The following is a 13174-nucleotide window of genomic DNA, read 5'->3' as shown; positions in this document are numbered from 1 at the left end:
ACGTGAAATATGTTACATAGAAAAAAAACTTCTCTCATTATATCACATGTTTCCACTAGGCCAAATCATGTTGCCGCGATTCGCAAATCTTGTAATTCTTCCAATCAAATCCCGACATTTTCTATTTTCGCAACTTTCAAAAATAAAATATTTGAGATTATTTTCACAATCCTGGACTACTAATATCTTACTCTTCTTTGTCAGTCATGTTCTCCTTTTCCTATGACACTGATACTGCTTACTATGAAGCAGACTTACTTGCATTAGGTTTATATAGTTGAATTTTTAATCGAGACAGCATTGCAGACTTACATTCCCTCTACTTAAAATTTTGGTTTTAAAAACACCAGGTAAGAATTTTTAAGGTCAAACGGCAATTTTTTTTTGAACGTTACAACAGAATCATTACAGAATGACCAGCCGTTTCCAGACTTTAAGTAAGCTGTATAATGTCCTGATGTTGTTGATGGACCATCGTGATAGATAATTGCTACAGTAACAAAAGTCCTCCCTGATATTGACAGCTGAGAAGCCACAAAATTTTTTATTAAAGTTGACAATTTTGTTCCATCAGGCCTACATCGTTGCATCATTAAAATGACATACTGGCCATATCTACGTATAAATAATGTTGACATCATATCACATTTACATTGGCTACACTCCATGTTGTGATCCGCTGCATTTACTAGCTTATTAAAGGAGACTGATTTACTGTCTGGCAAAGTTAAATATATAAATCTTTCTGAGTCTACACTAGTAGTACTTGATACCATACAGTTCTCGCAGTCATGCTGCCATTGATAAGAAAGCCCAAACAGGTGATCTACATCTACACCCTCAACTTGCAATATATCAAGCATATACATTAAAAACTCCTGACAATCTTGCTGATTATTTTCAGAGAAGTCTGTTTGACCTGAACATTCATCTAACAGATAACGAACTTCAGACACACTTTCTACTTTTGTTCGATCAGTGCTACATTTCTCGAAAACAGAATTCAACAAACAGCATAAAATTTGTTCAGAATTCAACAGAATCTGTTCTTTTAAACTCTCTAGTGAAAAGAGAACATTAACCACTACATTTGCATAGCAGTTGACACCAGAACTGTTTTCAAATTGAAAACCGACAACATCTTCAACAGAATCCACTTTCTTTCTGCTAACAATTTTCGGTTCATTGACTTTTAGTCTTTTTGCTACAACCTCCCTACTATTACTGCTATTTCTACGTTTGCGGCCTACCACACGTTTCTCAAACAAAGGATATTGAGGCAAATGTGGCGCATACTCTCTTCTTAACCTATTGTATTCCTTAACACAATCTAGATCCGCACAAATGTTTGTGACATCACAGTCAATCAAGTACAATCCCGATAAAGTTCTAACTCGTGACAATGCCACATATGCCATACCCTCCTTGAACACAGAACTGCCAATATTCACCAATGCACAGTCTACACTTAAACCTTGCGATTTATGGATTGTCACCGCATATGCCAAGCAAACAGGAAACTGTTTACGGCGAACATATAAATCTTTAACAAGCAAAAACCTAGCAGAACAACGACCAATTTGCTGTACTTCCTCAATGCCATCAAATTTAATTTTTAAAAATTCTATTCCATCTCTATTTCTGTATTTCTCAAAATCAACAACATTACCCATTGATCCATTTACCAGACCTCTTTCTACATGTAAATTCCTTCTCAAAATAATTCGGCAATTTAAACACACATTCAAAGTCTTTTCAAAACCCGCTGTTTTAGATATAGTCTTCTCTAATGAATCCAATTTTGATTTCAAATTGTCTGACAAAATAATTGTTGATCCCATATGCTCTAATTTGTCGATAGCTTCAAGTTTCACAATCTCTTGCTTTTCTAAATTCAACATTTTGTTGTTGAAGATGGCACATTCTGCAAGAGTTGGCATGAGACATATCCCGGATTTCTTCTCAGTAATTTTCTGAAAAATATTCTCAGGCACAATATCTTGTTTGGGATACAAATTTGACAGTAACCGTGCATTTAAAGCTTCTTTCCCATGCTCGGTCACTTTTCCAATTCTAATATCTTGTAGAATATTCTTGTAATCTTCATCCTTTGCCTGACGCATATTTTGATGCAGTTCTGCATAATTGAAGTTTAACCATATATTGACGTTGCCAATGCTCCCTAGGCACTTCCTGGTATCTTCATGCGTGAGTATTTTGAACACAGGTTGACCTTTTACTGGTGTCAGCTGTAGAAGATCTCCGAAAACAATAATGTGTTTCCCACCAAATAAGACATCATATTCAGTTTTAAGTACTTCTTGCATTCTCAAATGCACAAAGGCAAGCATGACATTGGAAACCATGCTTACTTCGTCAATGATAAGTAGTTTCATTTTCCTCAAAACTCTTGAAACTTCACAGCAAGCATCTCCAGATAACTTGTTGTATTGTAATTTGTTGTCATGCTCCACCGGCAGCATCAATAGACGATGCAAAGTAATACCTTTAATATTATGTGCTGCCAGTCCAGTAGGAGCGGTGACAACACAAGACAGCGATGACTCAGTCCTTTCCTGCAAATAACAAGAGATTGCTTTAATGAGGAAACTTTTTCCAGTTCCCGCTTCTCCACTCACGTACAGTCGGACAGGCTTCAACGACGTACACGAGCACTCTTTCTTCTCATGACTTAATCCGTGCTCAATTTCCTTGGTAACTTCATCATATATTTTCCTCTGCTCAACGTTGAGTTGTTTTTCCAAGTCTTGTAAGTTAACTGAATCCTCCTGAGCATGTGCCATGGCTCTTTCTACTTCATTCATAGCAGTGGCAGCTTCATTTTCGATAATAGGTCCTCCAAGTGGATCTTGACTCAATGAAACAGAACTCTGACTGTCCTGAGAACTGTCTCTGGCAATCTCGGCTGCAATCGTTGCTTCCTGCTCAATTTCCAAAGTTAGCATTTCTTGATATTTAGAAAAAGCAGGACATTCTATGGACTCCTTGGCTGCATTGAAAGAGTCTTCGTAACAGAGGAAATCTCCAAGCAGTTCCTCTTCTGCACGCCAAGGCTTGAAAAGTTGCAAAAGTGCTAAATAGAAAAACTCCTTTTTTTCTGGAGATTCGCCACTTAATTTTCGATGGTTTACTAATTGGCATTTTCTTTGCTTGACCAGGCATCCCTCACTTCCAATTACAGCATACACTCCTTTCTCAATATCTTCTTTGATGTTCCTCTTGAATATATAATTTTGGAGAACCTCATATAGACAAATATTCTCAAGGTGACTGCTTCGATTTGGATAATATGTATCCAACATGTTGGTCTTCAAAATGTCGGTACTGTTTGGTTCCTTTTCTGCCAAATACTCAATTTCCCGAACAGGTTTTAGAACTCGATTTCGCGTTGCAGCAAGACCAAGACTCGCCCAAACGAGACTCCTGGATTTGGCATAGAGACTTGCTGAAGACAATCGATCAGAACATTCGTAAGCTCCGATTTCTCGATGCGACAACATCTTCAGACTGAAACTGTACAACTTCTTGCTGAGGCTCTTTTCATGGGAAATGTCCTCCCACATATCCTTCAGTTCGGTCTTTTCTTTTTTGGTGATGTAAGATGTCACATACCGAGCCACAGCCATACAGTTGTCAGCCACAAACTGTATATCCATGTTGGCATTCCACATGGACAAAATCACTGGGTTGTAGTCATTGATGTACTTGGACTCTTCGTTCCTTTTCAAATTGTATGTATTCTTGGGTGATTTCCTCGTCACATTATGTCGCAGCGAAGACATCAAACTGTTCACTCTTCCTTTAGAAATCACCGGTCGTGGAAAGTTGAAACGACATTTGGTGTAGAACTTGTCCTTGTTTCTGAATTTACGACGACAGTACTTTCCACAACGATGGCTTTGGAAACGTAGAACTTGTTCTCTTAGACTTTTCTTCTCCGTTGCGTTTGGAACAGCACACGTAGAATACTGTTCGATGAAATTCATCACTAAGTCATCCGGATCTGTTCCAAATTTAGGTGCATCCTTGATCCACAGCAACATATGTATATGAGGGGCACCTCTTGCTTGGTACTCCTTTCTCCAGAAGAAATCCAACACCTCTCCAAGAGGTGGATTCTTTTTATTTGTGATGAAAGACATCATAGCTTCAAATCTATGATTGAAGTACCTGCATACATTCACAGGATCCAAAGAACACAGTTCTCCAGGTGTCTTGAATTCAATGTTTTCAATATTTCCATTTGCCTCTCGTAGAAATTCAAGTAAGTCATCCCAGCCATACTCGGCACAGCTCAGAGTGAGGAACCATGTCGGAGTTCCTAAGTTCCTCAGCATACATTTTAAGTCACCATGACGACGGTACCAGTACTCATTAGTACCACGCTGACACGCCATGAGATTAATTAAGTGAGAATCCAAAATACTGTCTTGGACATTGACTTTATGCATAAAGTCACTTGCCGAGATGTTTCGCATCTGTATACCACTTTTTAAGATGTGGTTCACTGCATATGACAGTCCAGACAGATCGCTTTCAAACAGGAGATGAAACAAATAGGGAATGCATTGCCGAAACCTAGGATCTTCTGCATACAATCGTAAAGTCCGGTATTCAGACGCAGGAATTTCACGAGGTCGCTCATCATATCTTCCTCCTTGACCTGTGGGAAATAGCTGTGGGAAACACCGAGCTTCCAAACTTTCCTCCCAAACACTAATGGGACTCCCTTTGGCTTGTTTCATTTGAAACAACTCAATAGCATTCCCCATCACTTCCTTGGAATGCAAAGGATGAACACTATAATGTTCATATATTTCTTCACTTTTAGAGGCCTCTACTTTCTCAATTTGGCCAGCACACAAATCGCTATCCTCTTCATCACTTACTTCCTCTTCTGCAACATATACATTCTTATAGTACTTATTATTTTTCTTCAAATACACTGTTGCCTTTTTGACTTTCCTAACATCCACTAAATCTTGCCATATTTTCTTATTCTTTGTCGGAACCCCATTAACCAAGATAACCAGAGGTTCCTCTTCCACTTTTTCTATTCCAATTGTGTTAATGTTTTTGTTCAAATCTAGAGGCAAATAAACAACTCTTCCCTTTAATCCTCTCTGTAAATCTGCTGGAGGCAATTTCCCTGTCTTTGGCTCCATTCTTACAATAGCCTGAAAGGGATGGATACTTTGAATCAAAATAGATTCATAAGTATTTAAATCCTTCAATTCAGAAGGAATCTCAACCAATTCCAGATTATTATGAACTGCCCTAGCAGGCATCTGGTTTTGGTTTAATTTATTACAACAATAAGTACACACACGTTGATCCGATCCCAAATCAAAATAATTTTCTACCATCAAGTATGTGGCTAAATCCTTCCATTTATGCAAACAAAAAGAAGGAGTATCCCCAGCGTCAGGTTTTTGAAGGAAAAAACTTTCGGAGGGTGAATTGTTTGGCAAAAGAAAAAAGGAAAAAAGTCAACCTTTTTGATAGGAAACCCCTCACTCACCACCTAGTGGTGACTTGCTTCATCATCGGGGTCCACCCTGGTGACCTAGCGTCACCAGGATGTGCTTCGACACCTGGGTTACAGTGGAGCAGGTGTGACTGTTTGTGCAAAAAAAGGTGTTAAAAATTGTCCTGGTAGTCTTAAAAACAATCTTTATTACAAAGTAATCAGAACAATGTTTAAAAAATTATTGGCGAGATATACCTTGGTGAGTTACGGCCAAGGTATCTCTATATGTGTGTGGGTGGCTTGGTCAACATGTTTCTACCTTCAGGGCAGTAGCCCGGTATTCTTCAGGACCAAAAACAGGTGGATGGGGGGTGTGTGCCCCCTAAAAGGCACACCCTCACCTGATCCCCTGTGAACCAACTGGAAAAATTACCAGCGGTAGATGTGCTCTTTAAAATAAAGAGCAATGTCTGGTTGCAAAAAAAGACCTGTGGGGGGAAGTAAAAGAGTACCGGATTCAGTAGAATTTCTATACTTTCCTGTTACGTCGTGCAGTGTCTCTGTGAAATGGATAATCATGCCATGGGACGTGCCCTCCGAGTGATCAAGTATAGTGTTCAATACGGGTGGTTGGCAGGGGAGTGTTATCCGAGTGTGCACTCTAGTCATAAGGTGCTTAAGTTTGTCATGCAGTACGTTATTATTGCCTTCATGGAGATATATATACAAACATGCATTTCATTTCAAATGCATACATACTTAATTTAACATTCGTCTCATTCAACCATCTATTGTGCCCGGTGAATTTCTATGGGCGTCTCTAGGTGGGCGTGGCAGGTAGTGGCATGTCCTCGTATGTCCAATGGTACTAGGTAGTGCCCAGAATTATACTAGATTGTGCCACGATTTGTATATTTTTTACAGACAAGACACACAAACAAAAAACATGTAGGAGTGCACATAGGTTTCATGGTTCGAACATGGGGCTTACTTGTTTTAAGCCTTTTGATTACTTCAACGGGCAGGGGGTAGGGTCTTTTAACCACCAAACCTAGTTCTGAAAAGGCGCGAAAGGTATGAGTAAAAAGAGCGCAGGGTCCGTTAGGGATCGCACTAGTTGTCGGTTTTGGGTTCCATCTCATTAAGGAGCAACGCGATGCATTTTACTTACAGTTGGCGGGAAATAAAGCGGCCATTCACCTACTCCTCTCCTCCTCTGCTCGGCTAGTAGTGCCGTGTGGGAGTCTTTCCGTTAAATGAGAAACTCTCTTCCGGGAAGGGCGTGGTGCCGTGCGCCGGAGGGGGAGGGGTTACAGGGCGGTGCCTGATGACGCGGCGAACGCGTATGTTTGTAAACAAAGCGCGTCCCGTTTACTAACCATCCAAGGGGTGGTGCGGGGATGTTGGATATTCATTAAAAATGAATATTAGTATCTAGATTTTAACATCAGAATCTGGTGATGCGGAAACACGCAGATGTTAGTAAACATAAAGCGTGTTCCGGAGTGAAGTGCTTGGAATAGTTTTAAGCGCATGAAGAAGCGGCCCTTAGTAATAGGTGGAACTAGACGATACTCATTGATGATGAGTGTCAGTACCTGGGTTTAGTATCAGAATCTGGTGACGTGGAAACACGCAGATGTTGGTAAACATAAAGCGTGCACCGGAGTGGAGTGTTTAGAAAAGTTTTAAGCGCATGAAGAAGGGGCCATTAGTAGTGGGTGCAGCTAGATGAGGAAGGTCGCCAGGGTGGACCCCGATGATGAAGCAAGTCACCACTAGGTGGTGAGTGAGGGGTTTCCTATCAAAAAGGTTGACTTTTTTCCTTTTTTCTTTTGCCAAACAATTCACCCTCCGAAAGTTTTTTCCTTCAAAAACCTGACGCTGGGGATACTCCTTCTTTTTGTTTGCATAAATATTCCTACCAGGGGAACAGGAGATATCTCTTGTCACTTCCCAAGTGACATTATCCCTTGCTCTCTCAATTGTTTTCAAATTCTTGGCAGCGCACAGCTGTGAGAGTAAATCACACTGACATTTGGCATAACGGAGTACGTACATAGACAACATGGCAGAGAACACAGGCTTAACTTATTCTACGGAAGAAATAGACTCGATCATGAGTGACTTAAATGTTTTTGCGGATGCCAACATCAGTAACACCATCTCTCAAACATCTGAGTGGGAAAAACTGACAGAAATGAAGCGGAACCGGATCAGAACCATACTACATGGTACCATCATGAAAGAGTATGTTACCAATAATATAGCTCCAAAGGGCCTGTTAGTCACCAACGCACCACGCATCTTTTTGGATGATCCAGAATTTAGAAAAGATTGGGCCCTAATTGCGTGGCACTGCACGCATGACTGGATTATATTGATCCTAAAAACTGCCATACGTCTGTCTGAGAAAATCCAGATAGAGATTCAAGTAACAGAAACCCAAATAAAAGCTAGCATCAAAGGCTACAAACAAAAATTGGACGACTTAAATAAAGAAGTAAATGAATACAAAGACAACCTACTACAACAAAAAACCCTGAAATTTCAAAAAGATCTGAAAAAATTCTCTTTTGTGAAAGTCTATCCTTATTCAGACCCGGACTATAAAATTTCGGGCCCACAAGATCAAGACTCTGACGCTGCAAGTAATTCCTCCAGCTCAAATAGCAGCACTGGATCCAGTAATGGGACCCCGAGAAGGGGACAGAGAGGTGGATTTAGAGGGAACAACCAATGGCCCCAATACAACTATCCCCCCCAGAACCCCTACCAACAACCTCCACCAAACCCATACCAAATACCTCCACATTTCCAAATGTATGGATGGCAACCGCCCTTCCAGCAATTCCCTTTTCAACAAGACCAATTCCGTCCTCCTTTTCACAACAGAGGCAGGCGCGGAAGGGGACGCAACAGAAGAGGCAACAACGTCCACTGGGAGGAAGAGGACAATACAGGCAGCATCACCAGGAGCAAATCAGGAGCGAACAAGGCCGGCCCCAGCAATGCGAGGAGTTAGTCACGAACTTATCAACACGCACACTAACCATCACGGAAACAAACGTGCTCAATAAGGGACTAGGGTTTGTACCCACTGCATCCCTAGATAAATTCAAGTTACATTGTGAGTTGGCTTCCTTTTTTCGCAAACTCAAATTGAAAGCCTTCTTCGAAAAGAACCCTACCATTGATAACATCAATAATGGTCCGACAGACTCCCCCAATGAAACAGGTCTGAGGTTACGATCAACCTTCATACCTCCACCGCACTCGGTCCCTGTCGAGATTAACACTTTTGAACAGGCAGTATTTAATGATGTGGAGAAATTGGAAGCAAAAGGCCAGTTCCATAACAATACCAGAGCTGAAAATAAAGCCATATCTGACCTGAGAAATGATGAAACCATAATCATAAAACCGGCGGATAAGGGCGGAGGACTAGTTGTGATGAATAAGGACGACTACGATGCAGAATGCAGACGCCTACTAGGCGACACAAAAAACTATAAAATACTACCCAGAGACCCAACTGAAGACCTGAGAATTGAGATCACCAATATGGTGGAAACAGCAGAAGCCCGTGGTAACATCTCAAAACAAGAAGCAGATTACCTGAGTAAAACCGACAATAAGATTCCCTACTTCTATGTGGTGCCTAAAATGCACAAGGGCAAGATCCCCCCACCAGGCAGACCCATTGTCTCGGGGATCGGCTCACTACTTGAACCACTATCAAGATTTAGTGACTTCTTTCTGAAACCGATTGTACAGGGAACATCCACGTACTTACGTGACACCAAAAGCCTACTGAGAATGTTGGAAGACATCAAAATGGAACAAGACTACATTCTCCTCAGCTTTGACATCGAAAGCCTTTACACGAACATCCCACAAGACGCCACCATCAATGTGTTGGAAAGAACCCTGGAAAATACCACTTGGAACTACCACACACCAAAACAGTTCGTCATACAATGTGCCACCCTGGCCTTAAAAAGGAACTACTTTGAGTATGAGGGTACCCTGTACCTACAAGTAGGGGGTACATCTATGGGCAGTGTTTTTGCCCCTAGTGTGGCGGGACTCTACGTATATGACTTCGAACTGAAATACATCCTGACAGAGGATAACCCATTTGGCCGCCACATAAAATTTTGGCGACGATACATAGATGACGTCTTCTCCATATGGCAAGGCTCAGAAGAAACCCTTATGGAATTCATAACGTGGCTGAACACCCGTGACAGGAATCTACGATTCACCCACTGCATAGACAGGAACAAGATGGTCTTTCTGGACATCGAAATACAAAGGGAAAATGAGAATCTAATAACCAAAACACATTTCAAACCGACGGCGAAGAACAACCTGCTTAGATACGAGAGTTTCCATCCTCGTCCCCTTCGGGAAAACCTTCCCTATGGGCAGTATCTCCGCCTCAGAAGGAACTGCAGCAAACTGACGGATTACAAGAGCCAGGCAGATGACCTAACAAAAAAACTCCACTCACGTGGCTATCCCAAGAAAATTACCAACAAATGCCAGAAAAGAGCACGTAACCAGCCACGACAAGCTCTATTGGAAGACACAACTAAAAACGAGGAAGAGGTTCCACTAGCCTGTGTCACGACATACAATGCTGTATCCAATCAGGTGAGCAAAAGCATAAAGAAACACTGGTCCATACTCCATACAGGAAACTACAAATGGGAAAAACCTCTATTTTCTTACAAAAAGGCACGCAGCCTAAAAGACACTTTGGTGAACACCAGACCCAAACCCACCTTGACCATTACCAACCCCACAATCACAGAAATATGGGGGCTCCCACGTGTTACAGGACATTCAAGATGTGGGGATTGCAGTGTTTGCCATTTGACCACCAACACAAAAACATTGAACCTTGAGGAAGGCAAAACTTGGGAACAGAGGGCACACACGAACTGCAATAGCCAAAATGTTGTATACCTGATCAAATGCTCCTGTGATATACCATACATTGGTATGACCACCCGTAAAGCAAAACAACGGATATCTGAACATCGTAGCACAATCAGGTGCAAGAAAAACAACACAAGACTCACGGACCATTTCTTAACAATGGGACATACCCCAAACGACATGTGGTGGACTATCATTGAGCAAATACAGCAGGGTCCTAACATACAGTCACGCCTATATGAGAAAGAACAGAGGTGGATTTATAGACTTTCCACGCACAAAGTTGGACTCAATGACAATATCCCATGGGCCAGTGTGCTCAAATGACCCACTAACTGAGCTCATATATCCCACGATAAGGAGCTGCACTACTGTAGTTGTTTGTTCCTCCACCTAGCCCCACCGGCTAACAATGGGGCAATTCGACTACTCTGTACAAAAGGCATTATGTCTCTACGCACTAACAACTTGCATAATGTAGGGTGACCTTCCTCATCTAGCTGCACCCACTACTAATGGCCCCTTCTTCATGCGCTTAAAACTTTTCTAAACACTCCACTCCGGTGCACGCTTTATGTTTACCAACATCTGCGTGTTTCCACGTCACCAGATTCTGATACTAAACCCAGGTACTGACACTCATCATCAATGAGTATCGTCTAGTTCCACCTATTACTAAGGGCCGCTTCTTCATGCGCTTAAAACTATTCCAAGCACTTCACTCCGGAACACGCTTTATGTTTACTAACATCTGCGTGTTTCCGCATCACCAGATTCTGATGTTAAAATCTAGATACTAATATTCATTTTTAATGAATATCCAACATCCCCGCACCACCCCTTGGATGGTTAGTAAACGGGACGCGCTTTGTTTACAAACATACGCGTTCGCCGCGTCATCAGGCACCGCCCTGTAACCCCTCCCCCTCCGGCGCACGGCACCACGCCCTTCCCGGAAGAGAGTTTCTCATTTAACGGAAAGACTCCCACACGGCACTACTAGCCGAGCAGAGGAGGAGAGGAGTAGGTGAATGGCCGCTTTATTTCCCGCCAACTGTAAGTAAAATGCATCGCGTTGCTCCTTAATGAGATGGAACCCAAAACCGACAACTAGTGCGATCCCTAACGGACCCTGCGCTCTTTTTACTCATACCTTTCGCGCCTTTTCAGAACTAGGTTTGGTGGTTAAAAGACCCTACCCCCTGCCCGTTGAAGTAATCAAAAGGCTTAAAACAAGTAAGCCCCATGTTCGAACCATGAAACCTATGTGCACTCCTACATGTTTTTTGTTTGTGTGTCTTGTCTGTAAAAAATATACAAATCGTGGCACAATCTAGTATAATTCTGGGCACTACCTAGTACCATTGGACATACGAGGACATGCCACTACCTGCCACGCCCACCTAGAGACGCCCATAGAAATTCACCGGGCACAATAGATGGTTGAATGAGACGAATGTTAAATTAAGTATGTATGCATTTGAAATGAAATGCATGTTTGTATATATATCTCCATGAAGGCAATAATAACGTACTGCATGACAAACTTAAGCACCTTATGACTAGAGTGCACACTCGGATAACACTCCCCTGCCAACCACCCGTATTGAACACTATACTTGATCACTCGGAGGGCACGTCCCATGGCATGATTATCCATTTCACAGAGACACTGCACGACGTAACAGGAAAGTATAGAAATTCTACTGAATCCGGTACTCTTTTACTTCCCCCCACAGGTCTTTTTTTGCAACCAGACATTGCTCTTTATTTTAAAGAGCACATCTACCGCTGGTAATTTTTCCAGTTGGTTCACAGGGGATCAGGTGAGGGTGTGCCTTTTAGGGGGCACACACCCCCCATCCACCTGTTTTTGGTCCTGAAGAATACCGGGCTACTGCCCTGAAGGTAGAAACATGTTGACCAAGCCACCCACACACATATAGAGATACCTTGGCCGTAACTCACCAAGGTATATCTCGCCAATAATTTTTTAAACATTGTTCTGATTACTTTGTAATAAAGATTGTTTTTAAGACTACCAGGACAATTTTTAACACCTTTTTTTGCACAAACAGTCACACCTGCTCCACTGTAACCCAGGTGTCGAAGCACATCCTGGTGACGCTAGGTCACCAGGGTGGACCCCGATGATGAAGCAAGTCACCACTAGGTGGTGAGTGAGGGGTTTCCTATCAAAAAGGTTGACTTTTTTCCTTTTTTCTTTTGCCAAACAATTCACCCTCCGAAAGTTTTTTCCTTCAAAAACCTGACGCTGGGGATACTCCTTCTTTTTGTTTGCATAAATATTCCTACCAGGGGAACAGGAGATATCTCTTGTCACTTCCCAAGTGACATTATCCCTTGCTCTCTCAATTGTTTTCTAAATCCTTCCATTCACTATTATTTTCCCTTTCACTTTTTGCATATAAATCCACTACCTTAGTCTGATTCTTATAATAAGTGCGTCGACAACATACACAAGTGAAATTAGGCCTCTCACTTGATTTCATCTGAAACGTGGCAATTTCCTTCTGAAAATTATCTGTACTGGAAACCTGTACATTATCTTCCACATTACCCTCTACTTCAGGGTCAATTTGAACATTCTCATCTTTACTACCAAAGTAACAAAACTCAATTTCTTCACAAAGATTCTTCACATCTATTTCAGAACCATGCAAAAGAGCAGCACATAACTGTTTAAGCATAATTGCTGGACTCTTAGCATAATAC

The sequence above is a fragment of the Lissotriton vulgaris genome, chromosome 3_1 (genome assembly GCF_964263255.1).
Source record: "Lissotriton vulgaris chromosome 3_1, aLisVul1.2, whole genome shotgun sequence".
NCBI lineage: Eukaryota > Metazoa > Chordata > Amphibia > Caudata > Salamandridae > Lissotriton > Lissotriton vulgaris.
Note: the sequence above shows the minus strand (reverse complement) of the source record.